General features: G+C 41.8%; 1 pseudogene; it reads right to left on the bottom strand.

The window, feature by feature from the left end:
- Positions 1-10,665: 10,665 nt before the first annotated feature.
- Positions 10,666-11,613, bottom strand: LOC101828218 (annotated as a pseudogene).
- Positions 11,614-16,964: the final 5,351 nt, after the last annotated feature.

Genomic DNA, 16,964 nt, shown 5'->3' with positions numbered 1-16,964 from the left:
TCTTGCTTTGTTTACTAAGGATGTGTAGGTTCCTGCAGAATGGTATCCCTTGTCCTAAATTTCTCTTTAGTCTGCCTAGTTAGCCCTCTCTCCCCAGTAACACATGGCAACTGTAAGCCCTTTTATTGTCTCCTCAGCTTTGGTTTTTCTAGGTTTTCAGATTTTCTTCTACTACTTAGAGACAGTTAAGGTTCTCCCATGTCTTTTCATGGCTTGACACTACTGAATAACATTTCATTGTCTGGAGTAGTGGTTCTCAACCTTTCTAATGCTGTGACCCTTTAATATAGCTCCTTATATTGTGGTAATCCCTGACTAAACATAAAATTACTTTGTTTCAACTTCATAACTGTAATTTTGCTACTACTATGAGTAACAATAATAGTATACAGGATATCTGACATGCAACCTTTTGCAGACTAAAGAGTATTTTGTTTTTGCTTAAAGTTTGGGCAATTATGAATACCGGTGCTGATTTTATTCACTGTTCTATTGCTGTGAAGAGACACCATGACCTTATAAAATGAAGCATTTAATTGGGGTCTTGCATACAGTTTCAGAAGCTTGATCCGTTATCATTATGGTGAGCATGGCAGCATGCAAACAGGCAGTGCCGCAGTAGCTGGGACCTAGATCTGATTCTTAGGCACAGAGGCAGAGGGAGGAAGGGAGGGAGGGAGGGAGGGAGGGAGACTGGGCCTGGCATGGGCTTTTGAAAACCCAGTGACACACTTTCTCCAACAAAACCATACCTCCTAAACCGTCTAATCCCATCAAACAAATTCCACTCCCTGGTGACTAAGTATTTGAATGTATGAGCCTATGGGGGCCATTCTTACTCAAACCACCACATTCCTCTCCCTGGACTCCATAGGCTTGTAGCCAGATCATAATTCAAAATGCACTTAATCCAACTTCAAAAGTCCCCACAGTCTTTCCCAGTCTCAACAGTGTTTAAAAGTCAGAAGTTCAGAGACTCGGAGGCAATCCCTTAACTGTAACCTCTGTAAAATCAAAATCAAAAAAGCAGATCACATACTTCCAACATACAATGGCATGGAATATTCATTACTATTCCAAATGGGAGAAAAAGGAGAATAATGAGAAAATAATGTAACAAAACAAGACCAAAAGCCGGCAGGGAAAACTCTAGATTCTGTTTCCATGTTTGATATCAAAGTGCTCTTCAGACCTCCATCTCCTTCCAGTGTTGTTGACTGTAACACACTTTTCGCTCTTGGGTTCTTTCCATACCCTGTTATCAGCTCTCCTTGGCAGGTATCCCATGGCTCTGGCATCTCCAACATCTTGGAGTCTCCAACACAATCCAGGCCTCACCCTGATAGTTTCACACAATGGCCCCCTGGGCCTCCATGTAGGGACACCCCTGACACATTGCTGGTCCCAGTGGCTTTCCTTAGCCGTGGAGGAAGATTCCACAATCCCTTCTTTGTACTCTTACCCTAAAGCCAGAACCATATGGCCAAAGCTACCAAGTTCTTCTTTCCTTTAATTTCTCTCTTACAAGTTGGAAGCCTAGCTGGATGGGATCTCACCCTGTCAACACTTCCTTTATGCCCTTTTATTGTCAGGTTTTTCTTTCAATGTTTTGTCTCCTTCAGCACAGGACTTGGCTCCAACAAAACACTTCCTGGTGCCCCTTTTCTTCCCAAACTTTTACAGTTTGCATTTTTAGTTTGCTCTATTTGCTCCTTTTCATTGCATATCTGCATAAGAATGGCCACTACATGACACAGTCAGTATTAGGGTATCTTGAAATTTCCTCTACCAATGTCATTAGTCTAAAGCTCTACAATTTAACCTCAGGAAGATTTTCAGGACAAGGGCCAAAAATACCCACATTCTTTGCCAAAACATCACAAGAATGGTTTCTAGGTTACTTACAAATATTCTTACTCTCTGAAACTTATTGTCTTAGTTAGGGTTTCTATTGCTGTGAAGAGACACCATGACCATTGCAACTCTTATAAAGAAAACATTTAATAGGGACTGGCTTACAGTTTCAGAGGTTTAGTTCATTATCTTCATGTGGCACCCAGGCAGACATGGTGTTGGAGAAGGAGCTGGGAGTTCTACATCTAGATCTGCAGGCAGCAGAAGGAGACCACCCCACTGGTCATTGCTTGGGCATATATGAGATCTCAAAGCACACCTCCACAATAACAGTTTCCTCCAACAAGGTCACACCTACTCCATAGGCCATACCTTCTAATAGTGCTATTCCCTATGGCCAAGCATTCAAATACATGAGGGGCATTCCTATTCAAACCACCATACCTCTTAATCTGGTCCCCAGTATTCCACACCACCCTCAGTACCACTGTTTTCCATGCTTCTACCAGGATGATCCAGTAAGTCCTGCTTAAAGCATTCATCTACTTTTCTAGTCCAAAGCCCCAAAGTCTTCCATATTTCTCCAAGTACCATGGTTAGGTCTGCCACAGCAATACACCACTTCTGGTACCAATTTCTATCTTAGTCACTATTCTATTGCTGTGAGGAGGCACTATGACCAAAGCAACTGCTATAAAAAGAAGCATTTGACTAAGTGCTCACTTACCCATCTCTCCAACTCCTCTACATTCATTTTGAGACGGGGCCTCCCTTGGTTGCACAGTCAGCCTTGAAATCATCCTATAGTCCAAATGTCCTTCGAACACACAATCCTCCTACCTCAGTCTCCTAAGCTGCAGGGATTGCAGGTCTGTACCTTCAGGTGGATACGGGCGCATACATGTGATTTTCCTTGACACACCAGGGAAGTATTAGAAGAAAATCAAATTTATTGCTTAAAATTCTTAAATAAATAAAAATCATGGTTTTAATGAGAAATGGCCCCCATAGGCTTGGGTATTTGAATACTTGGTTTCCAGTTGGTCACCATTTGTTAAAGTTTAGGAGGTAAAGTTTTCTTAGTAGAAGTACATCAGTGGGACAGGTTTTGAGAGATCATAACCTCTACATGCTTCCAGATTGTTTTCTCTGCTACTTGTTGAGGTAAAAGATGTGACCTCAGCTTCCTGTTCCTGTCACATGCCCACTACTTCCTGCTCTGCTTTCCCCATGGTGAACTCTAATTCCTCTGAAACCATGATCCCAAATATACTCTTCATATGTTGCCATGGGTGTGGCATTTTACCACAGCAACAGAAAAATAATTAATAAAATCCTCTTCCATAGACAGTTAACCCTCTGTACTAAGAGTTTTGTATCCTGACAATCAACAACTAATCTAAATTAAAAAAATAATTATTTAATTTTATTTTATGTGCATTGATGTAAGGGTATCAGATTACCCAGAACTGAGATACAGACAGGTGTGAGTTCTGGGAATTGAACCTGGGTACTCTGAAAGGGCAGTCAATGCTCTTAACCACTGAGCCATCTCTCCAGCCCCACAATGTGAAATTTTTTATCTTTGCAGAATTAATACAGACATTCTTCTTGCCATTATTTCTCAAGCAATACAGTGTAGCAACTAGGTAAGTATTTAGAAAGTAACTGCATGTTTCCAGGTATTATTATTATAAGCAGCATAGAGATGCTTCAATTAGAGGGTGTTTATAAGCCTTATTCACTATTTTATAAGGAACTTAAGCATCAGTAGATTTTTCTATCTGCAGGAAGTTCTAGAACAAGTTCTTTGCAGATACTAGGAGGCAGCTGTGTGTATCATAGGTGAATATTGCCTATTTCAAGTATAACAAATGTATCACTGACTTGCCAATGAAAAGTTTGTATATTTGTTGCAAAGTGTCCATCATAACTGGAGCATATTCTAGTTCTAGGAAGTAGCACTAAGTAGTAAATAGGAAGTAATTATAAGGAAGTAGCATTAAGTAGTAAACAGAAAGTAGTACTAAGTAGTAAACAGGAAATAATGATAAGGAAGTAGCATTAAGTAGTAAACAGAAAGTAATACTAAGTAGTAAACAGGAAATAATGATAAGGAAGTAGCACTAAGTAGCAAATAGGAAATAATGATAACATCCATTTGGTGTCAAGCCTTGCTTGGGAGAACAGTCAAAGACTGGAGAAGAACAAAAATGGAAAGAGGAGAATGAAAGCACATTAGACCTAAATGTGGGTTCCCACTCCAAAAGATGGTCAAGGGGCCAGAGTTACATGTATACAAGTCATTACAAGGTAAAGCAGAATAAAGGATAACTATCAAGTATGTGTTGAGTGTGAGGGACGAGCATGGTAGACTACTTGTGGGTAATAGTCCTCAAGAGAGTCTTGAAGGACAGCTAGACACAGAGGTGGGGCAATGGGATTTCAAGCAAAGGGAGGATTATGAGAAAAAGTTGCTGAAATGAAAACCTGAAACCGTGCACCAGAGAGGCTTTATTTTTTCTTAGGCGGATGGCAGCTGGAAGCAATTCACAGCAGATGGTTCTGTGAGGACTGAAATGCAAGGACTAAGTATAGCGATCTCGTAAGTTTATAGGAACAAAGGAGAGGTGTTGAGGTACTTACATATGAGTAACATCGAAGAACTATTGTCACCATAGAGCTGAAGAAGTAAAGGGAGGAAGTCATGCTGAAGGTCTGGGCACTTGAGGAGGAGATGTGATGGTAGGAGCCCAGGCTAGGAAGATATCATGTGACCAGTGTCAGTGAGGAGGCTCCAGAGGAGGTGAGAAGTACCCTGACATCTTTCTCTGTCTACTCAGTAGTCTTAGGTCATCCTTTGCACCGCTCAAACTCAAAGATAGGCATAGTCAAGGTATCCTGGGTGACTGATATCAGGAGACTCTCAAGATAGGAGTAGCCCACCAAACATTCCTTAGTGGAAGAGTGGCCCAGGAGGAGCCCAGGAGACATGTGAAATCCTTTTTCTTCAGGGATCTGTAAGTGACTAATAACTGCTCCAGAGGAGACTGCTTTTTAGTGGTGTAACCATCTATTAGTTAGTCACCTGTGGTGACCTCTCACCCATACTCCTATAAATGATCCCAGTTAAGTTAAACTCATGGGTTCCCCAAGCCAGAATTGTTTCTATTGTCTGCCCCCAGTGTCCTATCTGAGCTAACCAGATATTTGTCCACATCTCTCCAGGAAAGGGAAACTTAAGAATGAGGAATAATGTCCAGGTTCTTAGCCTCAACTCTAAAATATGGCCACTCCACCTCAGGGTTCAACAACCATGTGCTAGACAAAACATGAGCAAAATAAGGAAAACAGACCTGCCCAGAAATCCACAGCAGAGGCTGCAAAAATCAACTCAAATAAAATGTGTTATGACTCTGAATTCGGGCACCTGGGACCTGTTTGTTTATTGAGACAGGCTCTCACTATGCAAGTTAGAGTGATCTTGAACTTGCTATGTAGCTCAGGTTAGTCCTGGCATTATGATCCTTCTGCCTTAGTCTTGTAAGTGTTTGGATTCCAGCCATGTGCCATTGCATGAAAAGTAAAAGACCCGGAGACTGTTAATTGGGGTTCCAGCTGAAGATTGGGGAAGCAAAGCACCTGACCACCAGCTCTTACCCCTGCCTCAGGCTGAATGGGATGCTCCTGGTGCCTTTACTCAGCATGGCTGGAGAATCCTGAGACTGAATGTCTTCCTACCCTCAATGTGGATGGAGAACAAATGCTGATACGGAGACCTTGCTCCTGTCTCCACCTCCCTAATGCTGGGATTAAAGGCGTGTGTTCCCAGGCGCTGAGATCATCTTTGTGTGAGCTGTTTCTCTTTAGGACTGGATCAATCTTGTGTTGATCCGTGTGGCCTTGGACTCACAGAGATCTGTCTACCTCTTAATCCTGACTCCTAGGATTAAAGATGTTTTCTAGCTTCTGGCAGCTGGAGTTAAAGGAGTGTGCCTGGCTTCTATGGCTTGTGGCTGATTTTGCTTTCTGAATCCTCAGGCAAACTTTAATAAACCATAAATAATGTATCACCATGATGTGCATCACAATGAACTCAGAATCACATTTCTTCTGTTGCTGTGTGTGCATGCATTCACATGTTTGAGGTACACTTGTGTGTGCAGGTTCATGTGTGCACATGCCTCTAGAAGCCTGAGATCGATGCTGGATAATTTCCCTAATGGCTCTCCACATTTTATATCGAGGTTCTCTCATGAGCATGGAGCATGCTGCTTCAGCAAGTCTAGCCAGCCAGTTTACTCTGGGGAACCCCTTCACCCCCTCTGCCTCTGCATCCTGGGATCTACACCAGGCCCACTCAGCTTTAATGAGGCCTCTGGGCATCCGAACCCTGCTTCTCACACTTGTTCCCTGGGTTCTTTACTGGCTGAGCCATCTCCCCCAAACCTGAAATCAGTGATTTTTAAAGAAGCAAGGAAACAGATAAATTCTGAGTAGCAACATGCAATATTTAATAGCAAAAGAGAAGCTTCGGTGAAATCCAACATTCTAATTCTTTTTTTAAAATGTATTTATTTATTATGCATACAGTTTTTTATCTGTGTACATGCATATACCCCAGGAGAAGGCATCAGACCTCATTATAGATGGTTGTGAGCCACCATGTGGTTGCTGGGAATTGAACTCAGGACCTCTGGAAGAACATGCAGTGCTCTTAACCTCTGAGCCATCTCTCCAGCCCAACATTCTAATTCTTAATCATCCCAGCTTCTAATAATTTCTAGATATTCTCCCAAATGGAGAAGTTGGGGGAAGGAATTATTTAGGGAAGGGATGGAATTTCTGGGATCTGAGATGCCCTGAAATCTGAGTGCGATGATGGAATCACTGTGTTAACAAATAGGAAGTTAGGTAGAGTTGAAACAGAGAGCTCAGCGGGAGGCAAACTGGATTGTTGTTCCCAATAATCCACTTCCTCCCTTTGTAACATTATACTCCCTGGTTTACTCACTGACTGACTTGAAGTTGGGTTTGGTGACAAGAAGTCTTTGGACAACAATTTGAAATCAGAAGTGTCATGTGTCTGATCCAGGCCACAGAGTGCCACTTGAGGGCAGATGTTCCACCATGACAGAAGTAATCTCAGTCCTGGAATGAAGACACATGAAATAAAATCGGAAAGGATGCCCAACCTAGCCTCGCAGAGGGAGACCTGGATGCTGGTGGTTAAAGCCATTGGATTTTGTGGTCACTTTTAATGCAACTCTGTTGGAGGGAAGTGTGGTTGGTTCAGGGAGTCATCCTCCAGAATGTATGGAAATGACTTCATTCCCACTAGGATGCTGCGATCATGAAGGCAGATGACGGAAGTGCTGGCCAGGAGACTGGGAAACGGAGGCATGCAGCCATTGCTGGCGGTTTTGAGATGTGATAGGGTTGCTTTGAAAAACAGTCTCACAGGGTAGTTGTAATTTTTTTAAAAAGCTGCTGGAGAGAGAAATATGCCATTTTTTCACACTTTTTGTAAAAGCCCAGGCACTAAGAGAGTCAAGAGAGAAAATGGACCATGCGAAATTGGGCCTTGGAAGATCTGCTTCTCGCTCTCTTTCAAAGGAAAAGGGGACATGGGGGGGGGAAGACTGGCCTCTGGGGACAGGGGCAGTGGGAGAAAGAAAAAAGGGGCAGACAGACAGAGAGAAAGAGAGAGAGAGAGAGAGAGAGAGAGAGAGAGAGAGAGAGAGAGAGAGAGAGAGAGAGAGGTGGGCAGGGCCCTTTTAAAAGGGAACATAATGAATATGCACAGTGCTTTTAGTGGCTACAGCTGAGGGCATATCCTGTCAGAACCCCAAGGGCAGACCAGTACAGATGCCTGAATACTAACAGTAGTTCCTTAGAGCCTTGGAGTACAATTTCCATATGACTCATATGACATCATATCATTTATATACATATATGGAAAATTAAAACATACATGCATGTCTTAGTTAGGGTTTCTATTGCTGTGAAGAGAACCATGGTCACAGCAACTCTTACATAATTGTGGCTTACAGTTTCAGAGGCTTAGTCCATTATCTTTATGGCAAGACATGGCAGCATGCAGGCAGACATGGTGCCAGAGAAGGAGCTGAGAGCTCTACATCTTGATCAACAGGTCTTAAAAATCATTAATTTTTGTAGGAAAAAACTATTCTTTCACACTTTTTTTTTGTAGAAGCCTAGGCACTAAAAGAGTCAAGAGAGAAAATGGACCTTGAAAAACCGGGCCTTGGAAGATCTGCTTCTCAACCTCTTGGTCCCTCTAGGCACCTTTTAGGGGACCCACTCCCTTAAAACAGAGTAGAAACAAGCACTTTACCCAACTGAATTGTCATATTCTACCCCAAGATAGAACAATGGATTCTTTAAATATGGTTCATATAGCAAGTTAATACCAAACCAGAGTTTTAGCTATTCCTAAGAGTAGTATATTGTTTTATTATGACAAAAAAATGGAGCATTGTCATCTAGGATTGATGGGGAAAGTCCTTCTGTGCATTTGTTTGTCTTATTGGTTGATAAATAAAGCACTGTGGGCCAACAGGGAAGCAAAATATGTGGGACTAGGAGTAGAGGAGGATTCTGGGGAATGTGGTCAAGAGTAGGAGTCATCATGTGATCCTGGGAAGAGAGGATGCATGGGGCTGGTGTCCTCTGTAAGATAAGACCTTACAGAAGTGTGTGTGTGTGTGTGTGTGTGTGTGTGTGTGTGTGTGTGTGTACACCAACTCCTTATTAACAAAGCAAGGCTGGACTCCTCCTGCTGCCCCATGTGAGTAGGAAGACCGTTGCCTAGGGTGGCTTTGGGAGTTGATGTATCCTTCTTGGGATAATGTGCCCTCCTCCAAGCTGCCACTTGGCTTGAACATATTGTAGATGTTCCATAAAACAAACCCTGTGTCAGGAAGAGCCGTTAATTCAGATCCTAAATGTTACACATATTTATTACTTAATGGTTCTGGATTAATTCTCAGGCTTACAAACATGAACTCAGAATGCCAATGTTACCATTCGGTAAAGGAACACATTCGAATAACAATAAGTGTTTGGTAATCCAACACAAAACATAAGGAGATGCCATCTGACTCAAAGGAAATCTTTGTTGTTGTTGTTTTGTTTTACAACGTACACACAATTTTTAATGTTAGTAGTAAAAACAATATTATCCTACTTTTTAATATTTAACAGTAGTAAGACTTCCTGAAGACATTCACTACAACCATATAGCAGATTCTCTCGTCAATATGATGGTCTTGGCATCTTAATATTATGTTCATACTTTAAGTCTATTTAGTAAATAAAAATAGGTAAGTTGAATAAGAGGTTCATAAAAAGGAAATACAAATAACCAATAACAATGGCATATCAGCCACATTTGTTATGAGAGAAATACAAGCTTAAAATATGGTATCACTTTCAAAAAATAAGCCATCCTAAGGACCTCACCCTCCCTGGAGAGTGGAGTGGGGATTGGGTGAGGGGTTGGTGGGGGGCAGGGGAGGAGGATCAGAGGGAGAGGGAGCTGGGATTGACATGAGAAGCAAGCTTGTTTCTAATATAAATAAAAATTATTCCCAAGCACATAGACTTCCTGAAAATTGAAAAAAAAAAGCCATCCAATCTTCAGAAAAAAGCAAGACAATTCCTACAGTTGACCAAAGGGTACAAAGATGGTGGCATTCACACATGACCAACGTATAAACTGCAGTTTTTCAAGAGACATATGGTAAACTCATACCAAAGTTGTTTGTTTAAACCCTTTGAACCAGTCATTCCATTTCTAAAATCTGTCTGCAAGATACAATTAAGCACGTCTCTCAAAATACCAGTTTTCACTGTACTACGGCTTACATTAATGATGCGATTAAAACTGCTAACAGGGAAATGAGTACACTATGATACATCTCACTCAAGCCCAGTAGTGTTATTTCAAAAAGGCTTAGCTTTTCCTTTCAATAGTCTATTTTTGACAGTGGTTAAAAAATGTCAGACATCTCAGTAGGGGAATCTTTGGGGGGGAGATTATTCAACACTGATAAAACAAATGTCACAACTTTATAAAGATATAAACCTGGACTCTCCAGCAGCAGTTATGTTACCGCAGCTAAGGCAAAACGAGTAGTGTAATGCTAATGACAACTTAAACCTTACACTGTGTGCCACACAGACATCAAAAAAGACAGTATCTTAGAACCACTAACTCTATGCAACAAGAACAGTTATGAAGAGCAGATGTATTTTCTTTTTTTTTTTTTTTTTTTTTTTTTTTGGTTTTTACGAGACAGGGTTTCTCTGTATTGTTTTGGAGGCTATCGGTCCAGCCTGGCCTCGAACTCACAGAGATCTGCCTGCCTGTGCCTCCCGAGTGCTGGGATTAAAGGCGTGCGCCACCACCGCCCGGCGCAGATGTATTTTCTTAAAATTACAAAACACATGATCTCATTTTTAAAAAGTTAATATGGATTCATTTGCAACAAAAGTTTCTGGAATGGTAACTCAAGTCTTGTGGTAGTTCTGTGAAAATGCTTGCCTTCCTTAAGTTTATACTCTTTTCTTTCTATAAAGCACATTTATCAATGGAAGATTCTGTTATCAATTCTATCAATTACAATTCTGGACAGTAAGAAGTAAACATATTCAAAGGAGCCACTGAACTGGAAATCATTTGGGTCTTTAAAAATGTTTTGATAATAAACTTTGACCACATCCAGCATTTTATTTTAGTGAACCAGAAGACTGCCCCCTTCTCTTTTCTTTACTCAGGGGAATCTATCATGACTTGGTACCAGTTCGTATAAGAATTTCTTCTGTGAAGCAAAAATGGTCCCAAATGAAGGATCCTCGGGTGTCATAGGAATAGCAGATGCTATCAAATCACTGAAGTTAAGAATGGTGAACTGCCTCTGGGATGGCTTAGAATCGTCTTGATATGAAACACTTTGATGTCTAGATCCATCAGGTTTCCTAAGAACCATTGCAACAAAATGGTGCTCATCTATTTTGCTTTCCTCAAAAGCCCATTCCTTTTCTTCTTCCCCATCCTAGAACAAACATGTTTCCTCATAAACCTGGCCTATATCCAAGTTTAATGGAGACACATCAAATTCAATTCGATACATTTCAAATTCCAATCCAACACCAATGGCTTTTTATAAAGATTTCTTTCAGTGCCCAATGATGGTAAAACATATCCGGTTGAGTCCATTCATCATTAAAACTTCTGATTGTTTCCCAGTTGTTGATAAACTTACTCTTCATAATATGAAAGAATTCTGGAATTGAACCACAACCTGGAAAACTAGTCTTCATTATATCAATATCAACTCATAGCTCCGGTTCTGCAGCAAGAACTGCATAGTCCCCCTGATGAGAGATGTTGAATTTGAAATTGGGATAGGGATTCAACGAGTCTTTTGCAAGGACCGGCTTTCCTTATGAAGTTCTTCGTAGACAAATATGATTCCAAGGGATAATTAATTTCTCTGCAACTAACTTCCTTATCATCAGATGGCCAGCCAGGGCCGCCTTGACGTCACAAGCAAACGCAAACTGGCCGATGCGTTCCTTCTCCTTGGGCTGGATCGACCGCAGCACTAGCAGCCAATCGGCTCCACTGGGCAGCCAGGTGCCCCAGGGGAAGGGCCAGTAAACGCCCTCCATGGACGGCAGGACGCACAGCTTCTTGGCAGGGAATACCATGAGCCTCACCGGGACCGCCGCTCTTCAGGCCCGCTGATTCTAAGGAAATCTTTTAAAAAGTGTAGCTAAAAATCACAAAATACCTTCATAGTAACTTGTTTCAAAGTCATCTGTGTTGGGCTGTAAGATTGCTCAGCAGGTAAAGGCACTAGGCACCAAGACTGATGACCTGAGCAATTATCTAGAACCCGCAAATATCTAGAACCCACATTCTGCAAATTGTCCTCTAACTTTTATATGTGTGTTCCACTACACACACATGCACAACATAAATAAACACACAAGCACATAGTTTACTTAGGAAATTACCATGAGGATTTACAACTTATGAGTTTCTATTTCTGTTTAATAGGGGAAATAAATCTAGTTAAATTTAAATAGTAAAAGGTACCATGGAACCATAAACCAAAATAGAATCCTCCTCTTATAAGTTGTCATGGTGTTTCATCACAGTATCAGGAAAGTAACTAGCACGTATATGATATTCAAACTCCATTAATATTTAAGAAAAAAACAGAGCCCAAATTCAATGAGATCTCATTCTCACTTCTTGTCAGAACTGCAAACCCCTTCATAGAGATCAAACACCTTGTGTTTACATTCCTTGAGCTCTTCATGTGACCCGCTGGGGCAATGGCTCCAAAGTTAAGAGCACCTACTTTTCTTGCAGATGGCCTGAGTTCAGTTCCCAGCACCCATGTCAGATGGCTTACAACCATCTGTCACTACAGCTTCAAGGGATGCAACGTCCTTTTCCAGCCTCCTAGAGCATTTGTGAGTACATGAACCCAGAGACACAGGAATAAACATAGTTTAAAAGAAAGAAAACTAAAGTAAAAAAAAATTGTCCTGCTCCTCCAAACTTAAGAGCTTTTTGTTTACTTTAAATCCTTCTAGCATCAGTCCATGGGTAGTGAGTGGTAGTGTATGACCATTTCAAACCGGTGGTACTTTGAACAGGATTGGCCTCCAGAGTCTCATAGATGTTCATGCTTAATCCCAAGGTCTGGGAAGGGTTAGGAGGTATGCCTTCATTGGAAGAGGCATATCACTGGCAGTGGGCTTGGAGGTTTCAAAAGCCCATACCAAGCCCAGGGGTGCTTTCTGCCTCCTCCTCCTCCTGTAGATCAGGAAGTAGCATTCAGCTACTACATCTACTGTACTTCTACTACTTCTCCAGTACCAGGCCTACCTGAAAGCTGCCAAGCTCCCACCATGTTGATAACAGTCTAACCTTCTGAAACCGTAAGTCCACACTCAATTAAATGCTTTCACAAGAGTTTTCTTGCTCATGGTGCCTTTTCACAGCAATAGACCAGTGACCAAGAGAGTATGTTCAACTCTTTTTAGTCACACAAGACCAACACATGCCCAATCCCCTTCTGATTACCTACACAATACAGAAGTGCCCCCATTCCAGTTATTCAGGCAGAAAATGAGGCACTCCCTCCCCAGGATGCCTGAGCAGATGGTACAGAACTCTGGATACACAGTGTTTGTTTGTATGTGCAGTATTGATAGTCTCCAGAATAAACTAAGCATATGGGTTGGTTTAAATAGGAGAGCCCCCATGAGCTTATAGATTTGAATGTTTGGTCACTAGAAAGTGGCACTATCTGAAGGGTGGCCTTGTTGGAGTATACGTTCCTTGTTGGAGGAAGTGTGTCATTGTGGGGGCAGGCTTTGGGGTTTTAGAAGCTCAAGCCAGACCCAGAGTCACTCTCTCTTCCTGCTGCCTGCCAATCCAGATGTACAACTCTCAACTCCTTCTCCAGCACCATACCTGCCAGTTCGCTGCCATGTATCCACCATGATGACAATGAACTAAACTTCTGAAGGGTAAGCCAGTTCCAATGAAATGTTTTACTTTATATGAGTTGCAGCAGCCATGGTGTCTCTTCACAGCCATAGGACACTGACTAAGACAACACAGTAAGAGAGTAGCAACAACCAGCAACTAAATGGAGTGCTAGAATTATATACCAGAACGAAAGTCATCTAAAACTGAGGAGTTGTTTGCTTCTGGGATTTTCCATAAGAGTTTTACCAATTTCTTCTATAATGCATCCCAATATAGAAGCTTAATATGCCAGATATCGCCTTTCCTTCCATCAGTTGTGGCAGAACTATGAACACACCTCCTAGCCTTCTTCACCTAGCACCACTGGTCATTAAAAGCTAGAGACACCAAGAGCAGGTGACAAGTGGAATCTATACTGGTGGCTCGGGGGAGGGGACAATGGATGTGTTCAGGAACTTAAAGTAGCCGTGGGTTAGTGGCACCTGCGTGGGCACCAGCAGAGTTAGAGATTCCCAGGTGCCTTGGAGCAGCAGCACGCAGTGAACTGGAGCATCTCACAGGCTGTGTGCTTCGAATCTGATTGTCCTTAAGCAGTGCATTGAATCTGTGCTTGACCCTGTCCCCTGTGGTCTTGATCCTGATTCACTGTTCTTTGTTCTTCCCTTGCCCAGATAGCTTAAATACAGATTTAAGATACATATACTGTTTCTTAAAGATCTACTTAGGTTTATTTTATGTGTATGAGTGTTTAGCTTACATCACTTCCATCCTTGTTTCCCACAGAGGTTCAAAAAAGGCAATGGATTCCCTGTAACTGAAGTGATAGACAGTTGTGAGCCACCATGTGGGTGCTGAAGACCAATCCCAGATCCTCTGTAAGAGCAGCAAATGCTCTTAACTATTAAGCCATTTCTCCCTCTCCCCTGTATCTTAACAGGCTTTCATTTCCAAAAGCCATGATTTACATCTTTTACTCAAGGGCCATGCTACACAGCCTCTAGTGCTATCCTTTGTTAGAATGCATGTACAGCTATGAGTCCCAGGAATTTGTCTTCTGGGACAGAGTTACCATTACAGTGTCAGTAGGGAATCCCAGTCCCTCTACCTTAGGCTAAAGCGATGCTAAAGTAAAACTTCTGCTACAAAGTTCTCCAGTAGGATCAAGGCCAAACTACTGCTGCTTATCATTGCACCCAGGTAGGGTTTTAACCACTTGTCTGACCCTTTCTGGTCCTTTTGGGGTCATTATAAATCTCTAAACATGAATCTTCCAAAGTTTGCTTCCCAGGAAGGTGATCCAAAACACCCCATTGTAGCTTACTTCTGACAGACACATTCTTTTTTAAAAAAATCCCCCCTTTGTCAAAATCAACATGGTAGATATTCCTGTTTGCAATTCAGTATAGATACATGCATATTCATACACAAACACTAATGTGTGGTTTAAAAGGAAACTGTACATGACAGTGTCCTGTCTTCTTCTTTGCTTTCTTCTTACAGCCACTACCTTGCCTTGGGTCTACTTGCTCACTGGCCTACCATGATAAAGATTCCCCTTTTACCTTCTTAATGATTCCGAAGCCTACTCTGAATGGAACTACCCCCAGTTTCAGGGATGATCTGCAGTTGGCTTAAAATCATTCATCAGCACGCTGGGAAATCCTCAAAACCCTGTCTGGTCATGGAAGGGTGACATGAGAAAAATCTGACCATGTGGGGTGAAAAACAAGGAACCTTGACTGAAGTCAGATTTCTACCCTTTTGTGACAGAACAGGAAACAAAGACCTAACTGATAGCTACAGGCAGCCAGTCTGAGGATAAGAACAGAGACCCTAGGTCCAAGGGTCCATACAGTGTCATCAGAAGAAAAAAACAATTTAAAAAGAAATACAATTTTGAACACTGAAAAAAACTTAGGTTATTCAATTGTATAATCCAACATATTTCCTGTATGTGTGTGTGTGTGCGCGCGCGCGCATTCATGAACATTTGTTATATAGGTGCCTGCAAAGGCGGGAGGTCAATGCCTAGTGTTCCTCAGGAGTTGCCTTCCTTGTGGTTTGTCGTTTGGTTTTGTTGTTTATGCATGCAGGTGTTTTGTATGCATGTGTGTCTGTGCACCAATGCATGCCTAACAGTTGTGAACCATTATATTAGTGCTGGGAATTAATCCGGGTCCTCTGGAAGAGCAGCCATTGCTCTTAGACCCTGAGTCATCTCATCTATCCTTCCTTATGTTAGTGACAGGGGCTCTCATTGGCCTGGAGTTTGATAATTAAGAGAACCTCGGGATCCTCCTGTCTCTGCATCCCCGGTGCCAGAATTGCAAGCATATGCACTGCATCCACCTTTGCTACATGCATTTTGGGGGATCAAACCCAGGTCTTCATGCTTGTGCGGCTAGGACTTACCACTGAGCTATCCCCACACCTCACACTTGCCTTATACTAGGTCTAATCTATGTCTCTTTCTTTCTGGTCCTTTGAAAGGGGATGCTGCAAAGCCTTGAGTGTTAATCACCAAGTAATTAAACACCGAAATCTCATTTTGCTTCACTATTTATGGAAGCAAGCAGGTACTGGGCTGCTTCTTAAAGATGCTCTCAGTGTAAAGGCATTACCGTTCTGTTTGAGTCAACTGTTCATGGAAGGATCTATGCTATTTTACACCTTTTCAATATTTCCCTCTCCATGTAAAAGCTCCCATCAAATGTGTCTTGGTGTAAGCAATCCTCCTGTGCTCAGATGAGCAATCACATGGGAGAGTTCTGCTCATGTGACTGAAACACTTGACAGGGGAGGCCAGTGAATTCCCAGTGACTTGGCATCAATGTGTCAGGATCAGTTTCTCTTGTGGTTGCAGTCTTTGCCTTAAAACATACATCTCTGCAAGCGCCCATTTCCAGGAGATACCATAAAATTACATTAATATTGATGTGACATATTAGCATTTTACAAACAAGATAGTATCTTTCCAATCTGACTCCACCGGGAACTCATAAAGTACACAGATATTCCCAGTTTAAATTCCAACGCATGATAAAGACATAAAATAACTCAAAAGTCTGTCTTTTTTCTTGACATGCTAATTACATGTTATTCAAGTTGATTTTCCCCCTACTTATGTCATTATTTAAATCATGTAATGTTCATCTTCTAACTTGTAATCTATTCACCATTTATGTTCATGTATTCAGGCAAACAATGACTCCAGAGGGTGTACTGTGCACACAATAGTGTATGCGGTACTGATAATGAGTGATTGAGTCCTTTTTACTACATAGCTTATCACTAAGTAGGGGTAGGACCCAACAGACAATAAGAGGCAGGGGGAAAAAAGCAGTGTATCTAGACAAATGAACAGCTGGTTAAAGGGAGAAATGAAACACCGTGTATCTATGTGACTTCAGTAATTCTATCTGGAAAACTGTAAGGACAGGGAGTTGGGATATGGCCAGTGAAGGTTCTGAAGGCAGGAAAAGCCATGCATAAATGCTATGGTTTGGGTGTGGTTTGAGTAACTTCCAGACTTCATTGTGATTGAGGGTTAGTGCTAAAGGAAATTTTGGGT

This window comes from Mesocricetus auratus, unplaced genomic scaffold (genome assembly GCF_017639785.1).
Source record: "Mesocricetus auratus isolate SY011 unplaced genomic scaffold, BCM_Maur_2.0 Super-Scaffold_100011, whole genome shotgun sequence".
Classification (NCBI taxonomy): domain Eukaryota; kingdom Metazoa; phylum Chordata; class Mammalia; order Rodentia; family Cricetidae; genus Mesocricetus; species Mesocricetus auratus.
The sequence above is the reverse complement of the archived record's forward strand: the minus strand, read 5'-3'. Positions and strand labels throughout refer to the sequence as shown.